Genomic DNA, 6,587 nt, shown 5'->3' with positions numbered 1-6,587 from the left:
GTGTTCGGGGCTTGTTGCTGGTCGTTGGTGCCTGTGTTCGGGGCTTGTTGCTGGCCGTTGGGGCCTGTGTTCGGGGCTTGTTGCTGGCCGTTGGTGCCTGTGTTCGGGGCTTGTTGCTGGTCGTTGGTGCCTGTGTTCGGGGCTTGTTGCTGGTCGTTGGTGCCTGTGTTCGGGGCTTGTTGCTGGTCGTTGGTGCCTGTGTTCGGGGCTTGTTGCTGGTCGTTGGTGCCTGTGTTCGGGGCTTGTTGCTGGTCGTTGGTGCCTGTGTTCGGGGCTTGTTGCTGGCTGTTGGGGCCTGTGTTCGGGGCTTGTTGCTGGCCGTTGGTGCCTGTGTTCGGGGCTTGTTGCTGGTCGTTGGTGCCTGTGTTCGGGGCTTGTTGCTGGTCGTTGGTGCCTGTGTTCGGGGCTTGTTGCTGGTCGTTGGTGCCTGTGTTCGGGGCTTGTTGCTGGCCGTTGGGGCCTGTGTTCGGGGCTTGTTGCTGGCCGTTGGTGCCTGTGTTCGGGGCTTGTTGCTGGTCGTTGGTGCCTGTGTTCGGGGCTTGTTGCTGGTCGTTGGTGCCTGTGTTCGGGGCTTGTTGCTGGTCGTTGGTGCCTGTGTTCGGGGCTTGTTGCTGGCCGTTGGGGCCTGTGTTCGGGGCTTGTTGCTGGCCGTTGGTGCCTGTGTTCGGGGCTTGTTGCTGGTCGTTGGTGCCTGTGTTCGGGGCTTGTTGCTGGTCGTTGGTGCCTGTGTTCGGGGCTTGTTGCTGGTCGTTGGTGCCTGTGTTCGGGGCTTGTTGCTGGTTGTTGGCGGGGCTCCATGATGGCGGGTGACCAGGGGCGACTGGCGGGTGACCAGGGGTCAAAATCGGCTGGCGGGTGCCCAGGGGTTGACATTGGATGGCGGGTGACCAGGGGTCAAAATCGGCTGGCGGGTGCCCAGGGGTTGACATTGGATGGAGGGTGCCCAGGGGTCAAAATCGACTGGCGGGTGCCCAGGGGTTGACATTGAATGGCGGGTAACCAGGGGTCGAAATCGACTGGCGGGTGCCCAGGGGTTGACATTGGATGGCGGGTGCCCAGGGGTCGAAATCGACTGGCGGGTGCCCAGGGGTTGACATTGGATGGCGGGTGCCCAGGGGTCGAAATCGACTGGCGGGTGCCCAGGGGTTGACATTGGATGGCGGGTGCCCAGGGGTCGAAATCGACTGGCGGGTGCCCAGGGGTTGACATTGGATGGCGGGTGCCCAGGGGTCGAAATCGACTGGCGGGTGCCCAGGGGTTGACATTGGATGGCGGGTGCCCAGGGGTCGAAATCGACTGGCGGGTGCCCAGGGGTTGACATTGGATGGCGGGTGCCCAGGGGTCAAAATCGACTGGCGGGTGCCCAGGGGTTGAAATTGACCAGGGGGAGAGCGCCTGCCATAGCCGAAATAGGAGCGCTATGGGCGGCCTGCCTCAGCAGATTTGGCCCCCCAAATCCTGGTTCTCAAAAATTTTCAAAGTCAACTTTTTTCAAAATATTTTCAGAGTGCCACTTCCCAGGGGGATTCTCGCCTGCCATAGCCGAAATAGGAGCGCCATGGGCGGCCTGCCTCAGCACATTTGGCCCCCCAAATCCTGGTTCTCAAAAATTTTCAAAGTCAACTTTTTTCAAAATATTTTCAGAGTGCCACTTCCCAGGGGGATTCTCGCCTGCCATAGCCAAAATAGGAGCGCCATGGGCGGCCTCAGTGAGCACATTTGGCCCCCCCATCCTGGAGCGCCATGGACCAGGGGGAGAGCGCCTCTCTTTGGGGCTTGTTGCTGGCTGTTGGCGGGGCTCCATGGACCAGGGGGAGAGCGCCATGGACCAGGGGGAGAGCGCCTCTCTTCGGGGCTTGATGCCTGTTGGCGGGGCTCCATGGACCAGGGGGAGAGCGCCTCTCTGTGGGGCTTGTTGCTGGCTATTGGCGGGGCTCCATGGACCAGGGGGAGAGCGCCTCTCTTTGGGGCTTGTTGCTGGCTGTTGGCGGGGCTCCATGGACCAGGGGGAGAGCGCCATGGACCAGGGGGAGAGCACCTGCCATAGCCGAAATAAGAGCACTATAGGCGGCCGCCCTCAGCACATTTGGCCCCCCAAATCCTGGTTCTCAAAAATTTTCAAAGTCAACTTTTTTCAAAATATTTTCAGAGTGCCACTTCCCAGGGGGATTCTCGCCTGCCATAGCCGAAATAGGAGCGCCATGGGCGGCCTCAGTGAGCACATTTGGCCCCCCCATCCTGGAGCGCCATGGACCAGGGGGAGAGCGCCTCTCTTTGGGGCTTGTTGCTGGCTGTTGGCGGGGCTCCATGGACCAGGGGGAGAGCGCCATGGACCAGGGGGAGAGCGCCTCTCTTCGGGGCTTGATGCCTGTTGGCGGGGCTCCATGGACCAGGGGGAGAGCGCCTCTCTTTGGGGCTTGTTGCTGGCTATTGGCGGGGCTCCATGGACCAGGGGGAGAGCGCCTCTCTTTGGGGCTTGTTGCTGGCTGTTGGCGGGGCTCCATGGACCAGGGGGAGAGCGCCATGGACCAGGGGGAGAGCACCTGCCATAGCCGAAATAAGAGCACTATAGGCGGCCGCCCTCAGCACATTTGGCCCCCCAATCCTGGTTCTCAAATTTTTTCAAAGTCAACTTTTTTCGAAATATTTTCAGAGTGCCACCTCCAGCGGGGGCTCTCGCCTGCCATAGCCGAAATAAGAGCACTATGGGCGGCCGCCCTCAGCACATTTGGCCCCCCCATCCTGGAGCGCCATGGACCAGGAGGAGAGCGCCTCTCTTCGGGGCTTGATGCCTGTTGGCGGGGCTCCATGGACCAGGGGGAGAGCGCCTCTCTTTGGGGCTTGTTGCTGGCTGTTGGCGTGGCTCCATGGACCAGGGGGAGAGCGCCATGGACCAGGGGGAGAGCACCTGCCATAGCCGAAATAAGAGCACTTTAGGCGGCCGCCCTCAGCACATTTGGCCCCCCCATCCTGGAGCGCCATGGACCAGGAGGAGAGCGCCTCTCTTCGGGGCTTGATGCCTGTTGGCGGGGCTCCATGGACCAGGGGGAGAGCGCCTCTCTTTGGGGCTTGTTGCTGGCTGTTGGCGTGGCTCCATGGACCAGGGGGAGAGCGCCATGGACCAGGGGGAGAGCACCTGCCATAGCCGAAATAAGAGCACTATAGGCGGCCGCCCTCAGCACATTTGGCCCCCCCATCCTGGAGCGCCATGGACCAAGGGGAGAGCGCCTCTCTTCGGGGCTTGATGCCTGTTGGCGGGGCTCCATGGACCAGGGGGAGAGCGCCTCTCTTTGGGGCTTGTTGCTGGCTGTTGGCGTGGCTCCATGGACCAGGGGGAGAGCGCCATGGACCAGGGGGAGAGCACCTGCCATAGCCGAAATAAGAGCACTATAGGCGGCCGCCCTCAGCACATTTGGCCCCCCCATCCTGGAGCGCCATGGACCAGGGGGAGAGCGCCTCTCTTCGGGGCTTGATGCCTGTTGGCGGGGCTCCATGGACCAGGGGGAGAGCGCCTCTCTTTGGGGCTTGTTGCTGGCTGTTGGCGTGGCTCCATGGACCAGGGGGAGAGCGCCATGGACCAGGGGGAGAGCACCTGCCATAGCCGAAATAAGAGCACTATAGGCGGCCGCCCTCAGCACATTTGGCCCCCCCATCCTGGAGCGCCATGGACCAAGGGGAGAGCGCCTCTCTTCGGGGCTTGATGCCTGTTGGCGGGGCTCCATGGACCAGGGGGAGAGCGCCTCTCTTTGGGGCTTGTTGCTGGCTGTTGGCGTGGCTCCATGGACCAGGGGGAGAGCGCCATGGACCAGGGGGAGAGCACCTGCCATAGCCGAAATAAGAGCACTATAGGCGGCCGCCCTCAGCACATTTGGCCCCCCCATCCTGGAGCGCCATGGACAAGGGGGAGAGCGCCTCTCTTCGGGGCTTGATGCCTGTTGGCGGGGCTCCATGGACCAGGGGGAGAGCGCCTCTCTTTGGGGCTTGTTGCTGGCTGTTGGCGTGGCTCCATGGACCAGGGGGAGAGCGCCATGGACCAGGGGGAGAGCACCTGCCATAGCCGAAATAAGAGCACTATAGGCGGCCGCCCTCAGCACATTTGGCCCCCCCATCCTGGAGCGCCATGGACAAGGGGGAGAGCGCCTCTCTTCGGGGCTTGTTGCTGGCTGTTGGCGGGGCTCCATGTACCAGGGGGAGAGCGCCATGGACCAGGGGGAGAGTGCCTCTCTTCGGGGCTTGATGCCTGTTGGCGGGGCTCCATGGACCAGGGAGAGAGCGCCTCTCTTTGGGGCTTGTTGCTGGCTGTTGGCGGGGCTCCATGGACCAGGGGGAAAGCGCCATGGACCAGGGGGAGAGCGCCTGCCATAGCCGAAATAGGAGCACTATAGGCGGCCGCCCTCAGCACATTTGGCCTGTCGCCGCTGTCCGCTGGCCGCTGTCCGCTGGCCGCTGTCCGCTGGCCGCTGTCCGCTTTCCCCTTTACTTTCAGCACTTTCAGCACTTTCAGCACTTTCAGCACTTCCAGCACTTCCAGCACTTCCAGCACTTCCAGCTCTTCCCCCTCTTTCCCTTCTTCCAACTGCGGGCGCGCCGGGCGCACAGGGGCTCGTGCGGAGGGGTGTGTGTGCGTGCATGTGCCGAACAAGGAGGAGAGCGCCTCACTTCGGGGCTTGTCGCTGGCCGTCGGCGGGGCTCCAAGGACCAGGGGGAGAGCGCCTCTCTTTGGGGGCTTGATGCTGGCTGTTGGCGCGTGTCTTCGGGGCTCCACGGACCAGTGGGAGAGCGCCTGTCTTCGGGGCTTGATGCTGGCCGTTTGCGGGACTCCATGGACCAGGGGGAGAGCGCCATGGACCAGGGGGAGAGCGTCTCTCTTCAGGGATTGACCAGGGCTCCAATCTTCCCATTGAAATGAATGGCGGGTGACCAGGCGTCCAAATCCCCCATTGAAATGAAGGCCGGATGCCCAGGGCTCCAATCTCCCCATTGAAATGAATGGCGGGTGACCGGGCGTCCAAATCCCCCATTGAAATGAAGGCCGGGTGCCCAGGGCTCCAATCTCCCCATTGAAATGAATGGCGGGTGACCGGGCGTCCAAATCCCCCATTGAAATGAAGGCCGGGTGCCAAGGGCTCCAATCTCCCCATTGAAATGAATGCCGGGTGACCGGGCGTCCAAATCCCCCATTGAAATGAAGGCCGGGTGCCCAGGGCTCCAATCTCCCCATTGAAATGAATGGCGGGTGACCGGGCGTCCAAATCCCCCATTGAAATGAAGGCCGGGTGCCCAGGGCTCCAATCTCCCCAGTGAAATGAATGGCGGGTGACCAGGCGTCCAAATCCCCCATTGAAATGAAGGCCGGGTGCCCAGGGCTCCAATCTCCCCATTGAAATGAATGGCGGGTGACCAGGCGTCCAAATCCCCCATTGAAATGAAGGCCGGGTGCCCAGGGCTCCAATCTCCCCAGTGAAATGAATGGCGGGTGACCAGGCGTCCAAATCCCCCATTGAAATGAAGGCCGGGTGCCCAGGGCTCCAATCTCCCCAGTGAAATGAATGGCGGGTGACCAGGCGTCCAAATCCCCCATTGAAATGAAGGCCGGGTGCCCAGGGCTCCAATCTCCCCATTGAAATGAATGGCGGGTGACCAGGCGTCCAAATCCCCCATTGAAATGAAGGCCGGGTGCCCAGGGCTCCAATCTCCCCATTGAAATGAATGGCGGGTGACCAGGCGTCCAAATCCCCCATTGAAATGAAGGCCGGGTGACCAGGCGTCCAAATCCCCCATTGAAATGAAGGCCGGGTGCCCAGGGCTCCAATCTCCCCATTGAAATGAATGGCGGGTGACCAGACGTCCAAATCCCCCATTGAAATGAAGGCCGGATGCCCAGGGCTCCAATCTCCCCATTGAAATGAATGCCGGGTGACCAGGCGTCCATATCCCCCCCCCATTGAAATGAATGACGGGTGACCAGGCAGGCGAGAGCCCCCGCTGCAGAGGCTCCAGAGGTGGCACTCTGAAAATATTTCAAAAAAAGTTGACTTTGAAATTTTTGGAGAACCAGGATTTGGGGGGGGCAAATGTGCTGAGGCAGGCCGCCCATAGTGCTCCTATTTCGGCCTGGGCGCGCCAGAGCACCCCCCTGGAAGTGGCACTCTGAAAATAATTAAAAAAAAATGACTTTGAAAATTTTTGAGAACCAGGATTTGGGGGGGGCAAATGTGCTGAGGCAGGCCGCCCATAGTGCTCCTATTTCGGCCTGGGCGCGCCAGAGCACCCCCCTGGAAGTGGCACTCTGAAAATAATTAAAAAAAAATGACTTTGAAAATTTTTGAGAACCAGGATTTGGGGGGGGCAAATGTGCTGAGGCAGGCCGCCCATAGTGCTCCTATTTCGGCCTGGGCGCGCCAGAGCACCCCCCTGGAAGTGGCACTCTGAAAATAATTCGAAAAAAGATGACTTTGAAAATTTTTGAGAACCAGGATTTGGGGGGGCAAATCTGCTCAGGCAGGCCGCCCATAGTGCTCCTATTTCGGCCTGGGCGAGCCAGAGCCCCCCCTGGAAGTGCCCCATTCATTTTCAATGGCCGGGTG

The sequence above is a fragment of the Vanacampus margaritifer genome, unplaced genomic scaffold, assembly GCF_051991255.1.
Source record: "Vanacampus margaritifer isolate UIUO_Vmar unplaced genomic scaffold, RoL_Vmar_1.0 HiC_scaffold_159, whole genome shotgun sequence".
NCBI classification, from domain to species: Eukaryota; Metazoa; Chordata; class Actinopteri; order Syngnathiformes; family Syngnathidae; genus Vanacampus; species Vanacampus margaritifer.
The sequence above is the reverse complement of the archived record's forward strand: the minus strand, read 5'-3'. Positions refer to the sequence as shown.